Source organism: Saccostrea echinata, unplaced genomic scaffold (genome assembly GCF_033153115.1).
Source record: "Saccostrea echinata isolate AGI-Se365-2 ecotype Australia unplaced genomic scaffold, CSIRO_AGI_Sech_v1 ptg000062l, whole genome shotgun sequence".
NCBI lineage: Eukaryota > Metazoa > Mollusca > Bivalvia > Ostreida > Ostreidae > Saccostrea > Saccostrea echinata.
This window is the reverse complement of record NW_026889811.1, coordinates 4,324,500-4,341,481: the sequence shown is the minus strand read 5'-3', so window position 1 is coordinate 4,341,481 and position 16,982 is coordinate 4,324,500. Positions and strand designations below refer to the sequence as shown.

At 33.5% G+C, this 16,982-nt stretch overlaps 1 protein-coding gene and 1 long non-coding RNA gene across 2 annotated transcripts in view; one reads left to right on the top strand and one right to left on the bottom strand.

Annotated features, from left to right (window-relative positions):
* LOC133175429 (protein unc-93 homolog A-like) overlaps nucleotides 1-16,982 on the top strand; it is a 243,937-nt gene that overhangs the window by 23,222 nt on the left and 203,733 nt on the right. The gene's annotated exons all lie outside the window — the stretch shown is intronic.
* Nucleotides 3,188-15,956, bottom strand: LOC133175433 (uncharacterized). The gene is made up of 3 exons (XR_009719281.1): nucleotides 15,852-15,956; nucleotides 4,063-4,145; nucleotides 3,188-3,421 (listed from the first exon to the last, which is right to left on the bottom strand). It is a non-coding gene; the product is annotated as an uncharacterized LOC133175433 (long non-coding RNA).

Genomic DNA, 16,982 nt, shown 5'->3' with positions numbered 1-16,982 from the left:
CACATGAACCAAAATTTACACCTGATTATCTTCTAGGTAAAAAGATATTACACCTGAAACCAAGAAATCCCATGGGATAATGGTGGGATTTTTTCTCCTAACCAATATCCCACCATTATTCTGTGGGAGAAAAAGGTATTCTGTGGGATTTTTTCTCCCATAGAAGTTTGAAAATCCCATGAATGCTTTATAATGGGACAAAATCTCCCATATACTTGTATATAGAAGATAATCTCCCATCTCTTTATAAATGTGGGATTTATCCCATATTCATTACAAAATAGAAAAAAATTCTCCCATGGGATAAAGAAACAACAGTTTTAAACCAAATAAAGAAACTATTGAACAGTTTAACTACTATTAATTATTTATTTTCATTTAAGTTATGTGTTTCCTAAACCATTTTTTTTTAAATTTCTTAAAATTAACCAATTTTGGGGTAATGTTTAATTTTTTCAATGATTAAAGATCAAAAATTCAAAAGTGGTTTTATCTCTATAACTTTCAGTTTTTTTTGTTTTTTGTTTTTTTTTTAAGTAAAAAGGCAATTTCCCTTGTATGTAGATTACCTTCTTTTATTCCTTGTATGTAAATTTTGAATGGGAAAAATAAAAAATGCAATTAAGGAAGAACAAATCTTTTTATGTTTATTTTCCTCCTAATCATTTAGGTTAATTTATTGCATAAGTGCCATTTGTCAAGCTTTACAACATGATCAGATCCATGCACGTTGTTAGATCTTTGCCTGTTTGCTGCACTAAACTGATAGGTTTCCAATTAAAAAATCACATGAAATTGGGTCGTATCAGTCACTCTGAGATTCTTAAGAGAGTTTTAAAACTTATTTAGATGCACAAACTGTAATAATTTACCTAATTTTTACTTTTAATTTTCTTTGTATGATCCTGATCATGCCTTGTTTTGTTCCAATGACAGCTGGAAATTATTTTACACATAACGAACCCGATCTGACAAATGAACAGAAAATAATGTTGAAAAAAATTCAACCATCTTCATTATGCACATTTACTGGTAGTTTGCATTAAAAATATTTAACAACCTTTTCACTAATTTCAAAACTTTCTACCTACACCTACTAAACATATCAAGAATTTTTGACAGTTCATTGAACCCGTTCAAAAATAAACATGATGAAAGGGCATGGATCCAGAAATATTTGTGGTGGTACTCTACTCATTGTTTCATATCATCCAATAGAAAACAAATTTTCCTTAGTTCTGTTACTTCTTTAATAAAAGCACTCTGCTGATCTTTTACTTGTTATTTTTTGGTACATATAATAACCATGCACCATTGACATGTATTCAACTGATAATAGCCAAGTCACCTTAGGCCATTGCAAGTTTCTTCTTTGTTAAACGTCAGCATGCACCTTGTTTTGGACACCCCATAACACATAAAATAAGAGGTCCAGGCCACAGTTAGTTAATGCTCACTGTTAATACCCACGCGGATGCAAATATAGCAGAATGATATTGGGTACATGTATTAAACTTTTACCTCAGCAATCTACGTGTAATTTAAATAAGATGTTAGATCCGCACGCATACTCGCTAAACTGACTGTAGTGACTATGTGAGCGGATCTAACATCTAATTTTAACTAGATTGGTACTTAAGTGGCTTAAATTTATTCAACTTCTTTCAGGAAGATTTTCAATTTTCTTGTCATAAATGCATATTGTCAATTATTATGCTTCCTGTCAGTTTGTCTCTACATAACCCATACCCTACTATTCTTGCATAGTGTTCTAAGGATTTAAATAGCATAAGCATACTATGCCGAAATAGTGCACGACTTCATTTTCTGAAGAAAAACTGACTGCGCCCACGCCTGGGGGCGAACTCACAACCCCGAGATTGTCATTCCGACGCGCTACCGATTACAACACAGACGCCGTTATAAATATCAATGTACTATAATATATATAAACTTAGTTTCAAATATTTTACACTTAAGTAGCTGCAGAACTGTAGCTCTCAGAAAAAATATATGTTGACAGACCAGAGAGCTACAGTGCCACACATTGAAAAAACTGTATATTTATTGCGCACAAAAAAGTGCGCTCGGTTCTGAATTAATTCTTCGAAATTCTTACCTCAATTGAAAAAAAAGCTACATTTCAAAAAAGTCCTTACTCCTCTATAACTTTCGTAGTTTACACTTGTACTAAGTGCGTTGGACCGAATTCTCGTGAAGACCAAAATGGCAGTATAAACAGGCAAAATTTTCAATGATTTCAATTTCAGGGCCAGGAGGGCTGTTAAAAACAATTATAAGGAATGTTTTATTGTGGAAACAGTGAAAGAATATGTTAGAAACACACGTTTAGTAATATTTTGAGATGACAGTTTTAAAAACACTGAGAAATAAATCGAGAAACAGCGCACAAAAAGTGCACAATAAATATACAGTTTTTTCTATGGGTGGCACTGTAGCTCTCCCGTCTGTCAATATATATTTTTTCAGAGAGCTACAGTTCTGCAGCTAACACTTAAGATGAAAAATAAACAAAATAATTCTTCTAAAATAGTTTCTTGCAATTGACCCCATCACTCAACTACTATTCTCTAAAACTATCTGTACATTATACCTAAAGCCTCCGGCTTGTGCACCATGTGTCAAACCCTGACTACTTTTTAAGAATAGTGCATGCAAAATACAACACTATTATATAAATATGCACACTTCATGAGTTCCCTAGTTCATTGAATAAAGGTACACATACCTTCATTTTACATTTAAGGACATACGCAAGATACCTTACCTACTGATAATTTTTCAAGATATTCTAAATTTAAACTTATAATACATGTACCATATAACATATTTTTAAACAAAAAATCAGCATGCATTTCCAGGGATTTTGAAAAGATATTAAAGTTTGAAAAATTTTGCATTATTCAAAGAAAAATGTACAAAAATTACAAAACATAAATTCCAGATTTTTTTTATCAAAATTGTTTTAGAAGAGATTTACAAATCCATATATAGACAATAAAAATATTGCACACAGGTCCTTCATTTAGTGGAACTCTTCAACTCCAGGGAAGAACCCAATAAAGTGCAAACTACGTTGCGTATGACCTTAAATGCCCATTTATATAAGAGAAAAATAAATTAAAGAACTTGTTCTAATTAAAATAATGAAAAAAAATCCTTTAGTATTTAAGCCTTTAAGTTTAATTTTTAATTAAGAAATTTGACAGATGAATAAGAAGAGTAATATACAATATAATACTTCTTAAATTAATTCTCTTGGTTCCATTCATTAGATATTCAATATTCGAGTCAACACTCTATACATGAATGAATTATCAAAAGTTTTGTCCTTAAAGTTTTCAATGGATCCACAGATCATGAGGTGATGTCTCCTTTTATGTGTATGTATCTGTGTACACTGAAAAAAAGGAAAGTCGCTGTGTGATGAAAAGGATAAACCAGAAGTCTCTGATGAGACTGTAGCTCTCCTGGTCTATATGTATAACAAAGAAAAAGTAACACTTGGATTTGAAACTTTGCAACAGACAGCAATAAATAGAATTATGTATCTAAGTGTAGTCTACTTGTGTGCCACATTATATTGAAATCATACCAAAATTGTAGGTGGAGTAGCGTTTTAAAGGAATTTTACAGAAATTTCTATTTCTAGTAACCATGGCAGCACCGTTCATTGAAATGTACCTTAGTGCAGTCTAAGTTATATTGAAATCAGAATAAAACTGTAGGAGGAGTAGTGTTTTGAAAAATTACAAACAGATGGACAGCTAGACAGACAGACAACTAGACGCCATGGACAGACAGACAGACGGACAGCTAGACGGATGGACGAGGGACACCTTCCTATCCCATAAGCTCTTCTGGTCTCTGACCAGTAGAGCTAAAAAAAATATCAAATTTGATTTTTTTTCAATGTTAAAGAAATAAAACTGCAAAATTAAATTGTAAATGGTTGGTTGCGTACTAATTATTCAAAGTAGTTTTTGTTGTATGGTTTGAAAAATTTTATTATTCATTCTCTCTATTTTCGCAAAGAATTACCTTTGCATTTCTTGTATCTACAAGGGGGACAAATCTTCAAGTGGTACATGTACACTATATGTCAGCTACTATACCTTCATTTTCTGTTAAAGAAAAAAAATAGAATAAATCATACAATACCAATTACATGTATAATAACAAAGCATGGATTAAATTTTTCACTAAAATTAGAAAATGAATTGAATATCGATCACTCAAATTTCTCGATCCAGCCAAAATGACTGACGCTAAAATTTACCCCTACTGAGGTCGAAGTATAAAAGTATAAATTATTTTTATCTATCAATATACCATAAATGAAACTTTGTGCATGTTCTGCATTCATCTACCGGTATCTGTATAGTAGTTTTATGCCCTTGAGAATTTTTCATGATGTCATGCCATAATATTTCCATGTCTGTTTTTTTTCTCTCTGTGGTAACTCTTTGAAAGTTAGCAGAATTGATTTCTTGATAATTCTATCGGAATGTAAATTAGGCAGGTCGATAGGTCAGGAGCTAAGAAGGCCTAATATGCATGAAAATCTCGTGTGCACCTGTCTCTGTGTCTGACGCTAAGGAGGCTAAATATGCATGTAAATCTCGTGCGACTACCTTTGTGTTTGACTTCAGTGGGTGAGGACTATTGAAATTGGCATGGGAGTCCTTGTGTAATTTAAATCTATGTCTACATTAACATTGCAGGTTATCCTGCAACATTCACGAGAATGCGGTCTTTATTTCTTAAACATCCAATATCCTATCAATTCTAATAAAAAATCATATTATTAGTAATAAAGCTAGAACTTTTTTTATTTCATTTCCAATTAATAGAAAAAATATTTTTACAAATAAATATGTAAAATAAAAAAGTCCTAGCATTTTTGTCTTTTATAATTTACTTACACATAAGCATCTACATGATGTATATTTTTTCCCCTCAAAAGAACATGAACATAACTTAATAATGATATTGCTAAGTATGTATTCATGGTATAAAAAATGAGTTTAGCAGTATAAAGATTGATTTTTCACTCAAAGTTTTAAGACTGTTTTTCAGGGATTAAAAAAAAAAACATTGATTATATCAATAATCATGTGGGTATATGTCCTATGTAAACTTCAGAGGATCAACCAATTTTCTAACAGAGAATTAGTAATTTGATATTTGGATACTTCCAAACAATATAAGTAGGAGTTTTGGGGGTTATTAATTATGTCCATCATGACATGTACTATAAGCACTGACCCCCCATATCTCAAAATTTATCTTGACACCAAAAAAAAAAATAGTACTTGCAACACATGCAATGTTTGTTAATCCCTAGTACACTACAAACAGGGAATTATTTAATCTTAGACTAATTATAAATCCTGGATTTTCAGAAAATTCTGAAATCAGGTGTAGTGCCCGAAAACTAACTTAGTTTTGCTTGAAATTATCAGTTTTCACTGTAGTAGATACTGTCTTAATGGGTAAGTGTGTATATAAGAAGCTGATATAATTGAATTATTGTTTATTTTTATTCATTCATGTTTTTATTGTGTTCCAATTTCATATTTTTATTGTTTATTTTCAGTCATAATTATTATTTCTAGGGTAAATGTCTTTTATGCAGTGTATCTGGTGTTCTACTGTTGTAGCTGTAGAAAATAATGACGCATGCGCAGATGGGGGTTAGTCGATGCCTGGCATCAAAAAACGACTAACCCCCATTTGCGCATGCGTCATTATTTTCTCGCTAAATTCTGCAGTTTTCTGCAACCAAACGGCGATATTAAAATAATCCATGGAATTTCCGTCATTAAATTATGCTACGACTCCACTGTTATCGCAAAACGTTCCTTCCGAGTTGTAGATATCCGTTAAACATTGCCAACAACGCACGGCTTCATAGTCCCCATGAATGAAGACCCGACTGAAGAAATGACTCGCAGCAAACGAAAATACATACCGATGCGTATTCCGCACGACAACTGCAAACACTTACATATGTTTTCACAATCGTAACAACTTTTAAATCCAACGAAATGGTCAGAAAAACGCAGCGATGTAAACACTACCAAATTTACAGCAGCATCCTTATGCAGACAACCACTCCTCGACGTCACAGTCGTAAAATACGACGTCACAGGTACACTCTTTCCCGAACTTTTCTAATGCAAAATGGCGATTAAGCATTGTACGTAATATAAGGTATACTGTCTTTGTTGTTCAGCACACGTACTTTTAATTGTTTGTAAAAAGTTCTCCTTTAACCAGGTAATTGAATATCACAAGAGGAAAGGAAACTGGAATGTCTTCAGTACAGAAATCGGTCTTTGAAATTTGAAGATCCATGATCCGCCCACTTGTTTCACCTCCAGCTAAGAGGTGCATATTTAGTGTGCAAATCGAGAGTTTTAAAGCCATTGTGACGTCACCCTCAATAATTTGTAACAGATCAGTGAAATCTGAATTGAATCAATAAAAGCCCCACATGAATCCCACATGAGCCCCACATGAATCAATAAAAAATAATAATAATAATATAGTTAAACTGTGGAAAACGTTAGTTTGAATTCTTGTGTACAATAAACAAATTCCCAAGCCTTTGTGACATTACTCCTAAACTTGCAATGAAGGGGAACAGAGAAAAATACTGCGTCATAAATATAATAATAATAGTATTTGAATACACCAGTCAGATTAAACCACCCCGTGTCCTCTTTTCTTGTACTTTACAAACGTATTTCTTTTTTAAGACAGAATACCCCCCCCCCCTTGGCGAAAAACGGATCGAGTACTCAGTTCAAATATTTTAATTTTTATTATTTTCATCATCAAAATATATATATATTTGTATTGGCTCAAAAAAAGAATTGAACAAGTTAAATTGATGCAAAGCATCAAATAGACCTCAAAAATATATAAAGCAAAAATATATAGAGCATTCTGAAGTATTTCCAAAAGAAAGAGCACCCCCCCCCCCCTCCAAAAAAATGCATTTATGGCAGCATCTAGGAGAGGTGGTTCTAAGAAAAAAAATAAATATTTTCTTCAGTGGCATGTCTGATGCACCTTGGAATTTAGTGTTTTTTTTTATTTTTTATTATAGCCTTAAAATATTTCTGAATCTAGGGAGAATCCACAGTGTGCAAGTCTTTTTAAGACACTGTGCGTTACCCCAATACCCTGCATATTTCACTTACCCATTGAGAAGAAGGTAAACATGCCCTATTTACACCCTTCATACGTTCAAAGGCAACATTTCTCAATATTTGAAATTTTAATTCTTTTCCCCAGACACTCTCCTTCCTATCTATGCCCTAAAATCTGTCCATCCCACTCCGTGCGAATCCTAAGACATATTTACGGGAAAAAACCCTGCGCTTTGCATGGTCAATGAAATGGGGTAAATTAGTAACCTGTGGCATACTTATACTTTCTAAAATCAAATTAAGGGTTACATACAAATTCCAACATTCCAAATTTAATTTCCTTTTTATTTAACTTTGTTTATTGTGTACTCTTTTATTTTCTATAATTATATGTTTCATTTTAAATGTATTATTATTATTATTGAGCACATAAAATATTGAAATTATGCCACCCCCCACCCCCCGAAAAAAAAAAATTAAAGGCGTCATATTATTCTTTAAAAATAAAATTTAAAGCTTTAATCTTATATCTGTAAAAGTTTTGGATCCTTCCCTCAACACTGTTGACATCATTTGTCTCGGATAACATAAAGATAAGCGTAAGCCAGCGTTAATTGCGCTTTGATTGAATTCAGTCTACATGCAGCTACACCAGAGAAAATCCACAGAATTTCTTCCCATGTAGAAAAGTGCATCTTTATGATAGACTTTTACACTTGTTCGACTTTTCTGTGTGTGTTTTATCCCCTCGCAACGGAGTTGCGTGTTTGTTTGTGGGTGAGTGAGATAATTCTGTGCGAAACGGAAGTGACGTAATTTGCATTGGAATCGATGTCGGATGCTGCCTTAGCTTATGGATAATAAATTGCGCAGCTCGATCACTATATAATAGTATGCTGCTAATCTATTATTATTATCATTTTCTTTAGCGTCATGTGGTTTTCTACCTTCTCAATATTTTTGTCCCCGTTTCAGACAATTGTGGGTATGTTACAAATCTTGCATTTTCACGAGTATCTTATTTGTGGTATTGTAATCTTCCATTTATACCTACATGTTAAATATAACATGGTTAATATTCTACCATATTACGATATTTTAATATTATTTAATTAAATGTGATCTTATTGTAATAATTGTATTTGCCCTCTGAGGGCCCTTGATTGGTGAATAAACATACTATTATATATCATATTTCAACAACATGGGAATGGAAAGGGGCTGTAAGCCTTTGAATGAAATTGTCCATACAAGGACTCTTTTCGGACAAACTATTATTGCGCAGATTTAGAGGGATATCTGGAGTGTCCAACTCCACCCTCGGATATTTTCTGAGATATAAAATTTAAATAGCAAAGTAAACCAAAATGACCCCCCCCCCCGTTTAAAAAAAAACTCAGACACTTAGGACACTTGGTAAAATGTGATCGAATGAGTCATTTACATGTCCTAACACCCGCTCCCAAATAGATTGTTCGCTGATTCTTGGCTACTCCAAAAAATTTGAGATTTTTTTTCTGTTGGAGTTGCCCCCTCATTCTCCTAACCTCAGAAAATAATCACACGTTTCAAAGCACACCATCATGTAAGAAATATTAATTTGTTTATATTTCACATAAATTAATCCTTCTAAATGTAAATCCTGTCTCTCCATATAGCGTCCCTGCATTGATGATGGTTTTCCTGGTCGATGTTCACAGGCTCGACTTGTAGTACTAGTAATGCAGTGCTGGATTTTCAAACTCGCAATCGCGTGGCAATATTGTATAGGAAACAGATCACGTCACATTTTGATAAAATATTTTGGAAAAAATAAAATAAATAATGATAGTGAAGGTAACATTATGTAAGCAAAATCATATAATTGTTCTTTTTTGCTGGGAAAATTGTTAGACTGGAGTGATGCTTTTATAATATGCACAGTATTATTTCTTCTTCGAACAACAGTTAACACTTTACATGGAGGTTTACAATTCCTTAATTTTGTTGATACTAATGTAGATTAAATATTATCGATAATGTAAACCTTTTGTCTTTATATGCTATTTTTAAATGTCTCGTTTCAGCTGATGCATAAAAAGAGAGATTTCTTTTTATTGACAATACAGCCCCGTAGAATACCTGGGGGGGGGGGGTAAGTATAGTTTTTCACTGTTGTAAATCTTTATTTAAATGCTTCCTGTAGTCTCCCCCGTTTTGTTGCAGCATTAAGATCGAGCACTCGCAAACTCCTGCAGTTGAAAAAGAAATATACTAATGTACAACACTCCCCCCTTCGAAATAAGTATTTTGAGTTTGAAGACTTTAGCTTTTTTTACTGCATAGACATGATAAATATTGCATCTCAAAGTAATTGCCAAAAAAAAATCTCAGTAAATGCTAATGATAGATTTATAATTAAGCTGTCAGTGCATAATATCAAATAAAGTAGTTCGTCGTATAATGTAAGCGTTATTGTTTATATTTGCCGTAACATAGAATCAGCTACAAGCAAATCCTTTAAAAAGAAAGTTGACCTAGCGCTGTGGCCATCATAAAACACACAAGTAGATATCTGAACCATTGGTTTAAGTTGCTGAATCCATTAATTGTAAATAAAAAAGGCATAGTGATGAACGGGGGGGGGGGGGGGGAGGGGGGGTGTCAATTCAGAAAGGTGAATCTAGAGTGGGCTTCACATCGGCAATAGCATTACTCATTAGTCATTTTATAAGCATTCTATAGTTTACTGTATTTTAAATTTTAAGGTGAAAAATAAAAGTTCAGTAGAACCAATGAGCACCTAGTTTAAAATATTCCATGCAGTGTGGCACTATTTTGTAGCAATCGCATCTTCTTTGGTCTTTCCGGCAAGCATGCATATCCGAGGTTGTTATTCGAGCGTGTCGTAAAGTAGTTAAGAAAAGCTATATATTTATCATAATTTTAGAATTAACTGATATCTTCAGTCTTTCCATTATAAGACCTAAGTAACTGTTACATTTCGTACATTTACATGTATGTACAAGTTAAACAACAAAGCACGAATCTTTTACAGATAATGAAACGAAATTGTCATGGTACAGTTTATCTACAGTTGTATTCCCAGGATGCCCTACCGTGAGGTCGAGCATGCGTATTCCAGAAAAAAAGAGTAACGTAATTGCTAGCGAACCGATCCCAAAAAAATAATAGAGAAAATATGTAGTAAAATTTGTTGTTACACCACGATAATTTATTTTTGATGCATCACATTTCAGTAGTAATCATTAATATTGGTATCACCACCTAACATAGATCCAGGGTAGTATGATGATCACACGTTGAAAGATTGCTGCCGATTTCTTTCTTTGTTTCCTTCTCCAACTGTAATTGGTAAAATGGCAGCAAGAACATTTTAATTAATTTTTTTTCTGTTTAGCGTCCATTCATCTTTCAAAAATCTACCCATCTATATAGTTCTTACTATTTTAAAAGCGATAATGGATCAACAAAAGGAAGACTAAGTGTTTTTCATAATAAACAAAGAAAAAGATATTCTAAAATTCACGGTAATGCCTAAAATGAACACACTTGCACTTTGATGGTGTTGTATTTTCGCTGTATTTTCCTCAAACGTTACCGATGGTGAGAACGCAAAGTACACTTCAAATTATTTTAATAAATAAATGCATACATTCAGTACTTTAATGTAAACACAAACATTGGGCTAATCCAGGAGAGGTAAGGTAACAGCACTTAAAACGGCATCAATATGTGAAAAATGGAGAGCTTAACTAAGCATTTCAAATTTCAATTGAAGTTTTTGCAGATAGAGACAGATAGAAGGACAGACGGTACAAAGCATTATGCCACCATCTACATGTAAGTTCGTCGGGGGGGGGGGGGGATATTCCTCTAGCAAATTCTTCTGAGTTTCATAGTTAGGATTGTTGGCACATTCAATCTCATTTAACAAGCATGCATTCAAATCTAAATAGTTTGGATACATAACTCAAAATGTCTGTCTGTATGTTTGTTTGTATGTTGTTTCACGTCCCTCTCAAGAATTTTTCACTCGTATGGAGACGCCACCACTTGCCGGTGGAGAGCTGCAAATTTTGATCTATACTAGGCACTCAGGGCCATTGAGCAGTAAAAGATCTTTTTCGTGCCAGCACCTACTGCGACAAGGGACCTCGGTTTATATAATCTTATTCGAAGGACTGGTCTCCACGTCCCGTAGTGGATTCGAACCCGCGACGTAAGGATCAACTACATACTCCGCAACCCTAGAGCAGACGTTCTAACCACTGTGCCACCCTAACGACTAACTCAAAATGAAGTACATGTATCTAATCACTAGTTAAAATAATAAACAAATGCTAATATTTGTGTTTGTAATTCATTAAACTGGAGTTCACAGGATATTCAAATATTATCTTTACTTTAAAAAAAAAAAAAACCTCAGCTGCTTTATTTGTGTATTTGTGGGGCTTGAAAATGAAGGGCATTTAGCATAATCACTTAAAAATGAAGTGAAAGTATATTAGTTATATGACGTTTTGTGTGAAAATATTATCAAGCATACTTTACAGAATGGATTGATCATGTGTTTAAAAAAAGGGGGAGAGGGACGATCGTCCGAGTATATGTTTATCCTTACAAACAAAGGGTAAAGCATTAATTCATGTTTGTGGCCACAAAATCCATGACTTCAAAACTTTTTAACTGGATTGCACAAAGAAAACAAATTCATTCAAAAGAATTCACAGATTTACTGGCATCCTGAGGAATAAACCAAGCACGAAGCATCGTTTTTCAAGAAATGGGGGGGGGGGATAATTGATGACGTCTGAAAAATTTTGACAAGCATACCACCTTCCCCGAAAAAAGAAAAGAAATAAAAGAAAAATACCAAAACTTGCAAAACTTATTTCGGGGGGGGGGGCAATTTAGTGCCATTAAATCTGCTGAAGAGACTTCTATACAATAGCCACGAACCTTGCTAATGTCCTTAAGTACAAAACAGTAAAGCTGCAGTCTCATCAGACACTTCATTTCTTTTAAAAATACAGATGGAATTGCAGGTACATGTATTGAGATGCATATATAATACGTTACCATAGATTTCTGTTACATGATTTTCACCTCTAATTTTACATACTCAGTAAATTAAAATGGTATCATATAAAAATATACAAAACACAGTATCACTATATTGCATTTAACCGAAAGCCAAGGCTTGATGCGCGAGTCTCAGACTCAAAGGAGGACGAAATGTGTGTGTAATCTCTTAATTTTTTGTCTTTACAAAATTCAGGAGGCAAAGACATGTTATGTAATTACTTTTATTTAATTCGTTTTAGACTTTCCGATGAGGATGACAGTTATTAGAATAATAATAAATAACTTAACATGGAACTTCTGGAAATACAAGTACTGTACCCCCCCCCTTCCCTTTTTTTTTTTTTTATTTTTGTTGAATGGGTTATTCAGTATAGGTCGACAAAATATTCTCATGGTGTTTTTGATAAATATTAAAACGATTCTTGAAGGAATCTAACTTGCGAAGAACAAAATAAAACACTCGCGGCCAGCACCTAGACAGACCATTTGACATACTAATAGATTTAATTTATGAAAGTATCTTTTAGTGATCGAGTTTTCACTTGATAAAATATATATATAAGCTTTTCTGAAACAAAAATCGTAAACAAAGATTTAAACTTCAAAATGTTTTTAATGTTATTTTTTAATGTAGAAGAACTGCTTTCTTAGACTATAGAAATTGAGCAATGGAAGTCATCTAAGTCATGAGTCATTTAACGGAAATAAAAGAGCAGCACTTCCTTGAGCATGTTTGGTACCCCCCCCCCCCCCGCCCTTCTTTTCCTCGGCAATTCTGAGTGATATTTCCTTCACAGGTGGCCTGGCAGGGATACTAGTAATAGCTCTAGTAAAACTGATGAGCATATTATATCTCTATATTGCTATTCATAATGAAATAGATAATTGTAGCAAAAGAGTTTTGATGGAAATGTGCTACATGTATTACACCGAATCTGTATATTTGAAGAATTTTCCCCCGTTAATGACAGATCTACTAGAAATTATAGGGAAAGAATGGATCGACTAATAGTATATTCGGGGGATATCATACAATTATTTAAAATACGTCGACAGTAACATATATCTTACTCATTCCATATACTTCGATTTTTCGGCAAGTGACAATATAGCTAAGATTTTAGTCGAACTTATAATCTATAAAGACTAGTTAAAAATTATAAAAAGCTGTTTTATATCCATATATCTCGGCTGAACCAACGGTAAATATATATAGAAATGTCTCTTGCACCTGTGCTCAATGGAGGATTTAAAGGGGATGTTGGGGAGGATGTCCGCAAACACCCCTACCCCCCCCCCCAAATACACACAGAAACACACCAAAAATTCTTATAACACATCTTAAATTCGTTTGTATAAGACTCTATAATATAAATAAAGTGTGAACAAAAGCATGTGTGGCTTTCGATATTTTAATAGAGAAACTTACGAATTTCACCGAGTATAGGGGAGCATTTTTCCTGGTGGGGGTAGGTATCTAGAATTGTTTTTTTTTAAATATTTAATATAAAAAAGGGGATCGTTATCCAATATCATATAAAATCGCTGGGGATTTATAGATATTTTAACTGAAATCCATTTGCTATTTCCTAAGGCACCTGTATAAAAGATAAGAAGTCGACCCCCCTGTTCCAATCACCCTCCCCCCCGTTCCAGTCAACCCCATTCTCGTTAGTTCTTGATCATACACAAATCAATCGATAAAAGGGTTCAATACAAATTCATTTCGGGGGCAGGTGGGGTATCTCAAATAAACGGATGATCTACAGTATATTTACATGTACATCAAGTACTAACTATCATATTGTATTACATGTACATCAAGTACTACTATATCAATGCTGCCTTGTGGAGAATCGTTGTGCCTTACACCTGATTAATCAGTAATAATTTGTTTATAGTACACAAGACTTGAAAACTAATGATTTCCACAGTTTAACTCTTTATTACTTTTTTTTATTGTAAGATTTCACTGATCTGTTACAAATTATTGAGGGTGACGTCACAATGGCTTGAAAACGCTCGATTTGCACACTAAATATGCACCTCTTAGCTGGAGGTGAAACAAGTGGGCGGATCATGGATCTTCAATTTTCAAAGACCGATTTCTGTACTGAAGACATTCCAGTTTCCTTTCCTCTTGTGATATTCAATTACCTGGTTAAAGGAGAACTTTTTGCAAACAATTAAAAGTACGTGTGCTGAACAACAAAGACAGTATACCTTATATTACGTACAATGCTTAATCGCCATTTTGCTTTAGAAAAGTTCGGGAAAAGAGTGTACCTGTGACGTCGTATTTTACGACTGTGACGTCGAGGAGTGGTTGTCTGCATAAGGAAGCTGCTGTAAATTTGGTAGTGTTTACATCGCTGCGTTTTTCTGACCATTTCGTTGGATTTAAAAGTTGTTACGATTGTGAAAACATATGTAAGTGTTTGCAGTTGTCATGCGGAATACGCATCGGTATGTATTTTCGTTTGCTGCGAGTCATTTCTTCAGTCGGGTCTTCATTCATGGGGACTATGAAGCCGTGCGTTGTTGGCAATGTTTAACGGATATCTACAACTCGGAAGGAACGTTTTGCGATAACAGTGGAGTCGTAGCATAATTTAATGACGGAAATTCCATGGATTATTTTAATATCGCCGTTTGGTTGCAGAAAACTGCAGAATTTAGCGAGAAAATAATGACGCATGCGCAAATGGGGGTTAGTCGTTTTTTGATGCCAGGCATCGACTAACCCCCATCTGCGCATGCGTCATTATTTTCTACAGCTACAACAGTAGAACACCAGATACACTGCATAAAAGACATTTACCCTAGAAATAATAATTATGACTGAAAATAAACAATAAAAATATGAAATTGGAACACAATAAAAACATGAATGAATAAAAATAAACAATAATTCAATTATATCAGCTTCTTATATACACACTTACCCATTAAGACAGTATCTACTACAGTGAAAACTGATAATTTCAAGCAAAACTAAGTTAGTTTTCGGGCACTACACCTGATTTCAGAATTTTCTGAAAATCCAGGATTTATAATTAGTCTAAGATTAAATAATTCCCTGTTTACAGTAGTGGGATACTTTTAACCATGTCTGAGAGAAGATAATTAATTTTCTAATCAGTAATGCTGATGCCTGTGATCAAGATACTTATAAATTGTAACTTGCAAATTACAGACAAATTTAGACATGACAGTATAATTTTTTAAGTACAATCATCAGCTAGTGTACACATTGAGAATATTCGAACGAACGAATACTAGCCTACAACGTTGTCATTGAGGAAATTCGAACGAAAGAATAATATTCCGATGTGTATAATTTTCTGACGATTATTACTTTGTTAACTTGTATAATGTACTACTGAATAACCCCATCGACTGCTAGCTCTGCAAACACTTTACAGTGACAGAAATTCATAAGATTGTTTCATCAGTTAACGAGGAATCAGGATGATCTATAGATCTTTAGACTTCAAAAAAAAAAAAAAGAATCTATGAGCCATGTATTAACATGCTTTAAATGAAATAAATAACAAATTCAATAATTCTAGATCTACTTACAAAAATAGAGCAGGTCTTCGTCATAATTTTGTTTACAAACATCATGTGGAAATTCCAATATCCTCATAATCTTGTCGCCGTTTTTTTTTCTTTGGTTGGTATTGGGTAATTCTAGGAATATAATGCATCCGTCTGCACAGAATTTTTAAGAAGTGAATCCATAGATAGAATATTACTGCTTAGGCCTATTTTTTTCAGATTTTTTTTGTTGTTGTTGTAAATACTGCCATGGGTAATAATGGTAATTAAAATGCCCAATACCAAAAATATTAACATTTTATATAAATGGGACATCATCATGATCATTGAGAACATGATAAGAAGGAGGAGGGGTAGTGGACGGGTGGGTAGTCTCTCTGTATCTCTAAAATAAAAATTAATGTTTCCCTTGAAAAGTCAAGAAAATTTTATTTGCATGGTCAGTGGGATATTAAGTACAAGTTTATAAGTCCAGTCAGTACATAGCCTCAATAAAGCCCCTTCTTCTTCTTTTAATTCACGACATTTTGATATATTGTTAACTTTCTATGATGTTCAAAATTGTATCATTCACCAACCATCCTTCATGTGATAATCAATAGTAACCTATAAATTTTTGTCACTTCAAATCCCATTTTTGTGAAACGTAGAATGAAAAATCAAAAGCTATACGAGCATTCATTTTACTTTCATAAACATGATTCAAGTTTATATTTTCGAATTTTTTGACAAACGTTTGTTTGTATCATCTGTCCTTAAGGGGGGGGGGGTGCAATTTTATATTAATTGTTTGCTATCAATTATGAACGATGTAAAATTGTCTGGATTTAATTTTTAAATTGAAAATGAAAAAAAAAATATGACTTAATCCAAAGGTTTAGTAAAAGCATGGAGTTTGTTTTTCATGAATTTCTATTGTAGATTCATTTGTTAAATCGACTTGCTGTGTGTTAATATCCCTTGTGTATGTTTTGTTAGTTCCAAGCAAATTGTGACAGTTTTACTACCTGGGGAAAACAAAAGACTCTTAAATGCCTCTAGGTATATACATACATGTATCATACCCTATGGAGATCTGGGGTGAAGATATTGGTTTCTTGGAAGTTAGCAAGGGGGGGGGGGGGTAGGTTTAACAGCAGACTTAAGTTGCTT